Source organism: Heteronotia binoei, chromosome 4 (genome assembly GCF_032191835.1).
Source record: "Heteronotia binoei isolate CCM8104 ecotype False Entrance Well chromosome 4, APGP_CSIRO_Hbin_v1, whole genome shotgun sequence".
Classification (NCBI taxonomy): domain Eukaryota; kingdom Metazoa; phylum Chordata; class Lepidosauria; order Squamata; family Gekkonidae; genus Heteronotia; species Heteronotia binoei.
The window spans coordinates 38,513,584-38,526,359 of record NC_083226.1 but is presented as its reverse complement, the minus strand read 5'-3'; positions in this window follow the sequence as shown (position 1 = coordinate 38,526,359).

Sequence of the window (12,776 nt, the reverse complement as noted above, 5' to 3'; positions counted from 1 at the left end):
TTAATTTTTGATTTGTGTTTCTGAGGTGGAAAAAAAAATCCCATGATTTGAGAAATAAGTACTAACTACACATTGCCCCTTTTCGTGACATGGTACCTCAATGAGGCTATTAAGGAAGACAGATGAGAGGCAATAACTCAAGGACTGGATTGATGAATATAGTTTCTGCCCTCCACAGGATATTTTAATATATTCTATATTAAATACCTCATTTGTCCATCAATATAAGCACCTTCCTGATATGTTAAAGCCTCTTTTGGAGTAAATAGCTTGAAATTGATCCTGCTTGCCTAATTTAAGGCCTTCTGCTGAGGCAGCCCTGCAGTGACAATAAACACAGTCTTCTTTGTGTACACTCCAGTGGTAGGAATGAGCATCTGGGATTCATCTGGCATCTGAAGTTTGCATTTGGAGGTACTAGTGAGCCCTCTGCATGACTCCAGGCCAATTGTAGCTTCACTGACATTGCAAAATGTCAACATTTCTCTCCTCCCCCTCCCCACAACCCCACCCCCACTTCTTGACAGAGAAATTAAACTATTTTATCCTAAATGAACACTGAAAACTCTTATTTTAACAAAATTGTTTATGTACTTACTTGCATGTGCAAAAAAAAAATATATATATATAGTTTAGGGGTTGATTTTCATTCTGTGTCCCAGGGAATCCCGGGATTCCTGGGGAAGTTTGTCTGAAGTACCTCAATGGAAAGGTCAGTGATGTTGGACATTATTTCTGGGAAAAAAACACAATTTTCCTATCACTACTAATCTGCCTTCTGAAATACATACTCAGAGGAAAGTATGGATGTGTATCAGCATACACTGCATTCTCAGTTCAAGGGGCGTGGTCATAGGGTTGCCGGTGAGTGGCTGGCAACCTGTGGGAGACTGGTAGGGTGCTGTCAGCACGACAGAGTTACAGCACTTTCAGGGAAAACTCTGCTCTAGGAATTGCTGGATACTGTAAAACTGTAGTGTTTCCAGTGATTCCTAAGGTAGAGTAAAATAACTTCTGGGTTTTCCCTGGGTATGATGTAATGCTATAAGGCAAATAAATAAACTATTTGATAAACAACAGTGGTGTAGTGGTTGAGAATTCCAATCTGGAGAATCGGGTTTGATTCCCCATTCCTGCACATGAAGCATGTTGGGTGACCTTGGACAAGTCACAGTTCTCTCAGAACTCTCTCAGCCCTACCTTCCTCACAAGGTGCCTGTTGTAAGGAGAGGAAGAGAACGCAATTGTAAGCCACTTTGAGACTCCTTCAGGTAGAGACAAGTGGGATATAAAACCCAACTCTTCATCGTCCTTCTTCAAAGTAACTGCATTTTCCTAATGAAGTCACTATCTGCCTATCCATATATATCGCTCCTTGAAACAGACAAGTAAATAATGGATGTATCTATGAACTCTTATTTGGTAGTAAGCAAAACTGAAATTGTTGGGAGTTCCTTTTGAAAAAATTGGATTATAGGTAATTCTAGGTGTGAAACTAATCTTATTCAGTATTTATTTATGCACTTACACCCCACTTTTCATCCTAACGTGAAGCCAAGACAGCTTACAAAATCATTCTGCCCTTAATTTTATACCCACAACAGCAAACCTGTGAGTTCAGGCTGAGACTGACTGCCCTATGGTCATCAAGTGAGTTTTTATGATAGTATGAGGAGTTGAACCTGGGTCTTTCAGATCCTAGCCTGAAACGCTAGCTTTTGTGAGCACGACAAGCATCACTCTTAAAAATAAAATGCATTTCTTAACAAATAGCTTTTCCTAGGGGAAAAAAAAATCATTTATGAAATGAACACTTTTATCTATTATCATTTTGAAGAAAGCCGAAGGTATTTATGTTATTACATTCTTATTTTGCCATTAAAGGGGCTTTTGATAAACATAACTATCAGAAGACAGATTTTCAGTGGTTTAGAAGGACATAACTCTGCTTAGGATGTGTCTGTTGAAGCATTAAATGGTCTAACATTTGAATAATTGCACATTCCTGCATCAATATATGCTGAATACCAATAAGTTTAGGAATTCATTAGTGAGTGATGCTTCACTACTATTAAGTAAACCTCAGCATCAGACCGCATCTATGCACAAAAATCTACAGTTACAAATACATACACACTGGAAGCTGGTTTAAGTCTGAAAGTTCTCCCCCTTGTACTGCAATCTCTTGTGGCAAGTTCCCCAAATTGCCAGTTTGCTTTGGCTGAAGCATTGGGAGTGGGGAAATGGGGGAGGCATGGTGTTGTGTGCTCTGCAATGTCACTTCTGAGGGAAACCAAGAAGGATTGTAGGGTAGCTCCAGGAATCGCTGGAAACTCTATGGTAAAACCAAAGAGTTTCAGCTTACTCATAAGTGACACTGAGACACAGACAATATCAGCAAGTTTTTATTTTACATTTCTCCTGCCACTGTGCAAAGTGGTGGCAGGCAACAAGGGCTACCTGCAGGAGGCTGAGTTCTGCCATAGCAGGACAACTGGCAGGCCTACTTTTCCTACAGCCCCCAAGATCTCTATGTGTGGACTTGGCGGCTGTAGAGAACTCACCCTGGAGTTTTCCACACTGGGACAGGCATGTATAGTTTCTCCACTACTGCTGAGATTGTAAACACAGTGCGGCAGCAACACAGCCTCTACACAGCCGGCTTCCCCATGGTTTCCTTCCTCTAGCCATTCCCTCCTCCCACCCCACAGATCATAATGTATTTTCCTGTTGTGTTTTTAAAGTCTCTAGCATTTCTGTTTCATTGAAGAGTTATAAGAAGAAAGACATATTTACAAAATGAAAGGTGCTGGAGAAGTCGTTTCTATTTTATATGAAAACTGGGGACTCAGAAAACCTGTTCCACATATTGTTATAACTTTTTATTGATATAATGATATTCAACAGCCACTTTTAAAAAAGGGGAACCCCCCCCCCCCCGACCCAGTGGTGGGTGAGGGAAATGTGGGTCTTATTTCTGTCATTCCTTGGCCATGTGGCAGTGAGGTTTGGGAAACAATTGGGAAGAACCAGGGAAATCCCAGGAGGTGCTCAAAGATACCAAAGTGCTGAGGGGAAGCAGGGAAACACCCCCCCCTCATTCCCAGGACAAATAACCTCTGTGGAAATGGCCCTTGTTTGGTGCAGGATCATTAAAGGGCAGCAACTGCAGTCAGGGAAAGGGATTGTTCAGAATGTCTTCTAATCACGCGTCACCATAACCTTGTTGGTATTGAATGACTATGCAACATCTCTCTGCACACAGTACTCCAGAGAGGCAGTAGAGCTAGTAAAATAAAACTTGCTGATATTATCTGTGCCTCAATGTCACTTATGACATAGGAAATGACATAGAGTAAGCTGAAACTTTGTGGTTTTACCATAGAGTTTCCAGCGATTCCTGGAGCTATCCTAAATTACTTCTTGGTTTCCCTCAGAAGTGACATTGCAGAGCACACAACACCATGCCTCCCCCATTTCCCCACTCCCAATGCTTCAGCCAAAGCAAACTGCAGTTTGGGGAACTTGCCACAAGAGATTGCAGTACAAGGGGGAGAATTTTCAGACTTAAACCAGTTTCCAGTGTGTATGTATTTGTAACTGTAGATTTTTGTGCATAGATCTGGTCTGATGCTGAGGTTTACTTAATAGCAGTGAAGCATCACTCACTAATGAATTCCTAAACTTGTTGGCGTTCAGCATATATTGATGCAGGAATGTGCAATTATTCAAATGTTGTATTTGTTAGACCATTTAATACTTCAACAGACACATCCTAAGCAGAGTTATGTCCTTCTAAGCCACTGAAAATCTGTCTTCTGATAGTTATGTTTATCAAAAGCCCCTTTAATGGCAAAATAAGAATGTAATAACATAAATACCTTCGGCTTTCTTCAAAATGATAATAGAGAAAAGTGTTCATTTCATAAATGATTCAGTGTCTTCTGTATATTTCATCTTATCTGTTCTGTTGCTGTGTCTTGTTTACTCACAATGCTGACCTTGGGAGACTTTCTTCCTTTTGTCCATTTCCTTCTCTTCTCATCTTTCTGCTTTCTCTAAGCTCTCTCAGCAACATGGGATCAATTTCCCCACAGGTTCTTCCCACACTTTGCAAATAGATATGGATGAAAGAACCATATCAGCAGTCTAAGTGATGTTCTGTACTCGTACCACCTATGTCCTTTCTAGGGACCAGCTGGCATTTATGTGGGCCACTCTATTGGCTCATTTATGTGATTCCTTCACCCATAACTTACTGGAGCAGTGTGGAAGCAAGGATAAGTATGCCATTATAATAAATTATGGCTTGGCACTGAATTTGGAACTTCATGTGGATCTTGAACTAGCAACAATAGAAATATCCTAAAGAAAGCTACAATGAGTGTGGGAAGGCTGGCAACACTGATCACCTTTTACATTTTCTGTAGATGAAGGACCCTACTCTCAGACCAAACATTTAATTCCCCTTCCATGTGAAGTTTGATATCTATGTGCGGACCACCATAAATTTCATTTTTGCCTTGATGCCCCCTACTGTTTGTTGGAAGTGGAGGAGTGTCTCTTGCCTCAGACTTCAGAGATGGCACCATAGATTTGTAGACAGTTAGAGAGTTCAGGACACAGACAGAGCATCCTTTCCTTCCTGCTATCTGATACTGTCCTTTTGAAGTAGAATGCTATTCTTAGGGACAAAACTCTCTCTCTCACACACACACACACACACACAAAGAAGGAGCATGCTCTCCATCTTTGGCATCATGGATGCAAACCATGTATTCTGCATCTGCATCCATCATAGCTAGATAGATTCTATCTCTATCTCTCATCCTATGCTATCTAGAATGGAGTTCCCTAAATAAAGGACTCTTATTAGTTTGAGTCTGACAAAAGGCTCCACATAACTGTGTAACTTTGCTAGCACACAGTACCAAGAAGCTGCTGCTGGATGTAAGCCTAGTTCACTGGTTATACTGGATCAGTGAATCTAATACTGTTGATCTGGAAGCCTACTCAGAGAACAGAACAACAAAACTGGCTTACAATGAGTGCTGAATAAAGGAAAGTCAGGAGACAATGGATTAACTTTTCATATTTGAGGAAGGGATTCTCTGCATGACAAATAATTTAATGGTCCTGCCAATAATCACATCTATGGACTACCACATTTTCTAATATGAATTGCAGTTATTAGAATTTGGGCTCATGAACATTCAAATCTTTAATAACATCAGCTAATTACAATCAGTTTATTGCATTTTTTAAAAGTGGGATGACACCTCTGAAAGAACTCTTCTGTCAGCTCTTGTCTCCATATTCTCCTTATAACTTGAACTCCCTGCCTTCCATCTTTCTAATTTCAGAAACAATTATTTTACCATATGAAGCAGACATACTATCCCCTCCTCACCTACTCACACATTAAATACAGATTTCAGGATATATGTAAGGCTTTTACCAAGATTCTACTCCCTGGCAGGATCACCAAAAATGGAATATAAAGACACTGTATTATGAAAATGAGATTGCTTTTCAGTGGCTCTCATTACATCCAATGGGACAAAGTTAACCTGCTGCTATCTGGGCCTGGATTAGCCTAGGTTCGCTTGATCTCATCACATCTCAGAAGCTAAGCAGGGTCATCAGATCTCAGAAGCTAAGTTAAGCAGGTCAGCCCTGGTTAGTCACATAGCCCTTTACTTGGGTGGAAGACAGCCCTGACCCCTTGCTTACCCTATTTCTGCTTGTGGTAAACTGCTGCCTTCAGCCTGACTTTTGAGATTTTACCTTCACTTAAGAGTGGCCCAGGTTACCTTCCTCCTCCTGAATTCCCCTGGAAGCATCCATTTTGTCACAAGAAAGAGCTTCCAGGATCATAGGGTTGCCAGGGACCCCAATATTGTATGCTGTACTACATTACTTCCAGTTTTTAAAAAGCTGGAAGTTGCAAACGTTAGGTCTAGCAATTCCTAAAGAAACACTTTGTCATTTGCAATAAAAAACCCAATGCCACAGCTTTAAACATACACACACACACACCTCCCCTGCTGCCACCTAGAGTGGTGGCAAGCAATGGGACCCAGAGGCAGGAGGTCCCCTACTAAGGGCCTGGCAGCCTTTCTCCAACAGCTACTGAATCTGAGGGGAAGAAAAAACTCCAAACGTTTCAAAGGGTTTTCCTAAAAGATTTCATTCAAAATAGAAAATGTCAAAAGATAAGAGGGATAGGCTGCCAGGCGAAGGAAAACAAGAGGCTTCCCAAGGCACCTGAACTGAATTTATTCCCTAAAACAATTACATAACCTTCCCTAGAACACAGTCCTTCCCTAGAACAGACTGGGATGGCATAGCGTGAGGGCACACATCCCATCAGCAGCAGCCACCCTGCTCACCGATCCCAGGAAAATGCACATAGCATTGCAAAAGGAGAGTTGTTACCAGCTGTTCAAGTATCCCTAGCATCTGACCTCCCTGGTGGTTACCATTTTCTGCCCAAAATAGGCAAGGGCCAACCCTGAGTCCTGAACTTCTCTGGAGCTCTAGGCAAGAAAAAGTGCCTTATTGGGGTGGGGTGGCAGAATCCTCTAGTAACCAAATACCAACAAAACCTATCCTAAGGGCCTAGTATAGGGTTCCCAATCCCCCCCCCCCGCCCTGCCGGGGGACCCCTGGATTAGGAGCCTTTCCCCCCGATCTCCAAGAAAGTGGAAGCGGGAGGGGTGGGGGTGTGGAAACGACGCGGCCTCCCTTTGCAAGGTGCATGCTGGGACTCGTAGTCCTTGCATCCTCTCCGGCTGCTACAGGCGTCTCCTCGGGGAGTCTGGTCAGCGGAGGGGGGGGGAGCTCCACCCCCAGAGGACCATGTGCGTTTCTACCTCCGGAGGCTTCAGTCGCTGATTGAAAGGCTTCCTCTTGGGATGGGGTGTCTGTGTTACTTTGAAAAAGTTGGCAGCAACTCGTGAGTAGAGAGGCCGATCCCCCTTCAGTGTTGCCAGAAATGGGGGCGGGGGGGGGGGGAAGTCTGCTGAGTACTTCATTATTCTCTATGTGGAGATCGATTCTCATAGGGTATAATGGGGAATTGATCTGGAGGTTTTGAGGGCTCTAGGGGTGCTGTTTTTTGAGGTAGAGGCACCAAATTTTCAGTATAGTATCTAATAATAATAATAATAATAATTTTATTTATATCCCGCCCTCCCCACCTCGGCAGGCTCAGGGCGGCTAACAACATTTTATAAAAACATACAGTAGTTAAAAGCCTTTAAATTTAACAATATAAAACAGTAAACGCTAACTTAACAACATTAAAACCAATCCAATGAGTACGGTTATTCAGCGGTAAAGGTCTTCAAACCGCATTGGCGGATCCTTAATTGCCGATCTTCTTAGCAGTCCAAGTGTGCAAGCTTAAAAAGGGCGGTCTTGCAGGCCCTGCGGAACTGATCAAGGTTCCGCAGGGCCCGCACGTCCTCGGGGAGTCGGTTCCATAGGGTAGGGGCCGCGATTGAGAATGCCCGTGCCCTAGTATTCTGGTATTTAATCTCCTTCGGCCCAGGGATGGTCATTAGATTTTTCCCAACTGACCTCAGTGCTCTCTGGGTTCATATGGGGAAAGACGGTCCCTCAGGTAGGCAGGTCCTCGGCCATATAAGGCTTTAAAGGTAATGACCAACACTTTGTACTGGACCCGGTATATGATCGGCAGCCAGTGCAGTTCACGTAGCCCCGGCCGTATATGTTCCCGTTTTGGGAGTCCCAACAACAGCCTGGCCGCCACGTTCTGCACTAGCTGCAGTCTCAGAGTCCGGCACAGAGGTAGCCCCAAGTAGAGGGCATTACAGTAGTCTAATCTTGAGGTGACCGTTGCATGGATCACTGTTGTGAGGTCCTGGCGCTCAAGGAAAGGGGCCAACTGCCTTGCCCGCTTCAGATGGAAGAATGCTGACTTGGCAGTGGCTGCTATCTGGGCCTCCATCGATAATGAAGGCACCAGTAAAACACCCAGGCTCTTTACCTGACACGCTGCTTTCATTAGCGCACCATCGAAGGCCGGGAGAGCTATTTCCCTTCCCAGAGCGCCGCGACCCACGCAAAGGACTTCTGTCTTCGCTGGGTTCAACTTCAGCCCACTCAGCCTGAGCCATGTCGCAACAGCCTGTAAGGCCCGGTCGAGATTCCCTGGTGCGGGGTCGGGCCAGCCGTCCATTAGTAGATAGAGCTGGGTGTCATCTGCATATTGATGGCAACCCAGCCCAAACCGCCGGGCAATCTGGGCAAGGGGGCGCATATAGATGTTGAACAACATCGGGGAGAGCACTGCTCCCTGGGGCACCCCACAGTCTAGTGTGCGCCTCCGGGACTGTTCACTCCCAATAGCCACCCTCTGTCCCCGACCCAGGAGAAAGGAGGAAAGCCATTGCAAGGCCGACCCCTCAACCCCAATGTCGGCGAGGCGGCGCGTCAGTAGCCGATGGTCGACTGTATCAAATGCAGCCGACAGATCTAACAGCATCAGCACCGCAACGCCGCCTCGATCCAGTTGCCATTGGAGGTCATCTACCAAGGCGACCAGCACCGTCTCCGTTCCATGGCCCGGCCGGAAGCCAGACTGACATGGGTCTAGGACAGAAGCGTCATCCAGAAACCTCTGAAGCTGCGACGCCACGGCCCTCTCAATAATTTTACCTAAAAATGGTAAATTAGACACCGGCCGGTAGTTTGCCAATTCGGCCGGGTCTGCTGTAGCTTTTTTCAAGAGAGGGCGGACCAAGGCCTCTTTCAGAGGTGTTGGAAACTGCCCCTCTAAGAGGGACCTGTTTATGATGTCCCGTAAAGGACAACTAAGCTCCCCCTGGCAAGATTTAATCAGCCAAGAGGGGCAAGGGTCCAGATCGCATGTTGTCGGGCGAGCAGCAGAGAGGATTCTGTCAACTTCCTCCAGGCTGAGCGGGTCGAAGTGGTCCAGCACTAAACCCGAAGACAGGCACGGAGTCTCAATTTCACTCACTGTATCCAAAGTGGTAGGCAGGTCTTGGCAGAGCAACGAGATTTTATCTGCAAAATATCTCGCAAATGCCTCACAGCCTATTTCTAATTCTCTAACGTTTGGTTTGCCTTGTGGCAGCGTTATAAGATCCCCAATTACTCTAAATAATTGTGCTGGGCGCGAGTTTGCAGATGCAATCGTGGTTGCAAAGTAATCTTTCTTTGCAGCCTTGACTGCCATCTCATAATACTTCATAAACGTTCTGTAGGATGTTCTCGTTGCTTCGTCCCGAGTATGCCTCCACTGCCTCTCTAGTCGTCTGAGCCCTTGTTTCAGCCGGCGCAGCTCCAAGGTATACCATGGAGCCAGCTTCATACGAGGGCGTAGAGGACGCCGGGGTGCAATTTCGTCGATAGCCCTGGACAACTGGCCCTGCCAGATATCCACCAGGTCATCGAGGGAATTGCCAGTGGGCCAGGGATCCCTCAGGGCCGTTTGGAACCGTTCCGGGTCCATCAAGCCCCGAGGGCGAGTCAAAATAGGCTCTCCGCCCGTACAGGGTTGGGGCAGCATCCCCATACGGGTGGCTAACAACAATCTAGTGACTCTCTCCAAAGTATCTGCCAAGTTTCAAAATGATTGGACCATGGGGTCCAATTCTATGAGCCCCAAAAGAAGGTGCCCCTATCCTTCATTATTTCCTATGGAAGGAAGACATTTAAAAAGGTGTGCAGTCCCTTTAAATGTGATGGCCAGAACTCCCTTGGAGTTCAATTATGCTTGTCACACCCTTGTTCCTGGCTCCGCCCCAATGTCTCCTGGCTCCACCCCCAAAGTCCTCAGATATTTCTTGAATTGGACTTGGCAACCCTAGTCTAGTATCATCATGGTTCATTACAGGTTGTCATTCTCTTTTATGGGAACAAGGAAAGTGCTTGAACATAGGAACACTGCTGGTGAGCTGGAGGACTGACCTGATTTCCAACAACTATACCAGTGTTTGGCTCACACTGACAGTAGTCCTATGTTTTTAATTTTGTTTCTGTGCACAGAGCAGTATACAGGCCCTACCCTCATTCATACCTCACCTCCCTACTTTTAGCATAATACAAAAGATGTAATGGGTAGGGGGTGAAGAACCTAGTATGACGGTGAGGTAGCATCCAAATTGGAACCCTGCTTTCACTGCAAATTGAAGGATACCTCTTTCTTATTGTCCTAGAGTTACTAAACCTCCTGCCAGGAGCTGTTCTTGCCTGCTGCCGCTCCACATGGCAACAGGAAAAAACAAAATAGTCAGTGATGTGTGAGCTGCTGCATCACTTCCAGGGAGAACCTGGAAGTAACATATAGTAGCTCTAGGAATTGATGTAAAAACCACAGAATTTCTGGCAATTCCTAGAGTTACCCAACATTCTCTTCTGCCCCCAATTGACACAATGGAATACATGACGTCACAGCCTCCATGTCCCCACACCAAACCTCCTGCCAATTGCCAAACAGCTTGGTAATCCTATATTGTTCTCTTATATTCAAAGAGTGTGTATGGTCACGTGAACTCACACTGTTCTATGATATTTTCATTTATCTGTGATGAATTCCATGTGAAATTAGGCCTTTTGAAAGGAATCCAGTGCTTAGTGGGATCATGCATCTCCACACAAGCAATACTAAGAACAAGCCACATAAGATTCCAATTGGAGAATCTTGATCTGCTATACAGGGAAGAATGCCTATTCAGAAAGGCACCAATGTCTGGCAGAGATATCAGTGGAGCCAAAGGAAATGTATTCTATGGTACCTTTACATCAAGGCCTTCCCTGTAAAAAGAAAGCTACTTTGTGCTGGTGGAATTGAGCACCAAGTAGAGTATCTTTCCTTTTCATCAATTATACACTTTTCCTATCTCATCTAACAAGAAATTCAAGTCTTCTCCACATTCTGAATTTCACCATGGGCCTTGTCCAAACACAATGGAAACAAAATACTTGACCTTAATTCCAATCCTTTGACCATTTGGAATCACATAATACACACAACTCCATTTAAATCACACCACAGCTTGGTTAGTATGGCACTTGGCAAAAGCTCAACACAGCTTAGACAGTTTTTGCTGCAGAGCTCTCTAGTCTTTGATACGAAGAGTGAAAATCTACATGTAAACAATGAAACCAGATATGTTCATTCCTCACAAATTAGGTCGTTTGCCGTCAGTACAGAGCTGGCATTGAGGGAGCTTTAATTATGAAAGGAAATATGGAGACAGTCTGATTCAATGCAGTCAACAGTTTCAAAGCCGAGCCGAATTTCTTGCGATTAAGTAGCGCTCGATTTGGCAGCAGGTATTAAAAAAGAAGGATAAGCAAACTTTCTTGGTGTTTGCTTTGAGGGCCGCCATCCAGAAACAGAATCATAATGTCCTTGGATCTTTCCCAATCAGCATCAACTCCCCTCTAGTGATACCTTTCAAACATGGGTTGGAAGAAATGAGCATCAAATGAGACATGAGTAAAGGTAATGTTTTTACAGACTCGAACTAGAGTTGCTAGGTCTCATAGTAGGAGAAGTTCCAGAGGCAGCCCTGACCTTTGCATGGTAGACAGAGGGATGCCAGCCTCCAGGTAGGACCTGGGAATCCTCCAGAATTGCAATTCATCTCCAGACTACAGAGATCAGTTCCCTTGGAGAAAATAGATGCTCTGAAATGTAAACTCTGTACTCCACTGAGGTCCCTGTCCTCCCTAGGCTATATCCCCAAATCTCTAGCTCCAGTTTTCCAACCTGAATCTGGCAACCCTACCCCTCCATCCCCCGCTGGTGACCAGGACAGATCCGGCAACCTTAAAGGGGAAAATCAATGCAAAAAGCACTGGCACATCAACAGCATGATGTCATTTCTGGGGCAAACCCAGAAGTGACATCACGCCACTCTTAAGAATCAGCAGATGGTCACCATAGAGTTTCCATTGAATCCTAGAGCAGCCTGGTGTAACTTCATCTCAGAAATGGTGTCATGCTGTTGATGCGATGTCACCTACCTGTCCCCCACCCCTCAGTTTCTCAACAGATAGCAACTGTTGGATGGCAATCCTAACTTAAACATTTACAGAAAATTTTAACATATAGAACAGGGGTGGCCAATGGTAACTCTTCAAATGTTTTTTTGCCTACAACTCCCATCAGCCCCAGCCATCAGCCATGCTGGCTGGGGCTGATGGGAGTTGTAGTCAAAAAAACATCTGGAGAGCTACTGTTGGCCACCCCTGATATAGAAGATGCCGCCCTGAGCCACTTGTTGGGAAGGGCGGGATAAAAGTCATAAAATAAATAAATAAAGATCAAGAGCTATTTTGATTGTTCATGCTGTTGTCTAATGCACAGTCTTCTCAAGGAGACTGAACTCTTCACTAAAGCATTCCATCTTCTTAAAGCCATTTTTATGGACCTTTGCTAGCTTGAGGGCTGTTCTATGTACAGCATACTGGACTGCTTTATGTCATTTTTATGGCTTGTTTTTATATTCATAATTTTATAGGTTTTGCTTTAAGATTTCATTGGATTTGGATTTACTTTGTAAATTTCCTTGAGCAGGTCTCCGGAGAGGTGGAGTGTAATTTTTTTCTAAATAAATGTATAAATCCAAGAGACCCTTTAAAAGGCTGAATAGTTTCAAGTCCTGGTTAAGTTCTGTAAACGTTATATGGTAAAATTCTAGAGAGCTCTTTATACAACACAGAGTATGAATTTGAGCACTCATGGCAAATGCTATGGGGATGCTGCTGAAAATGGC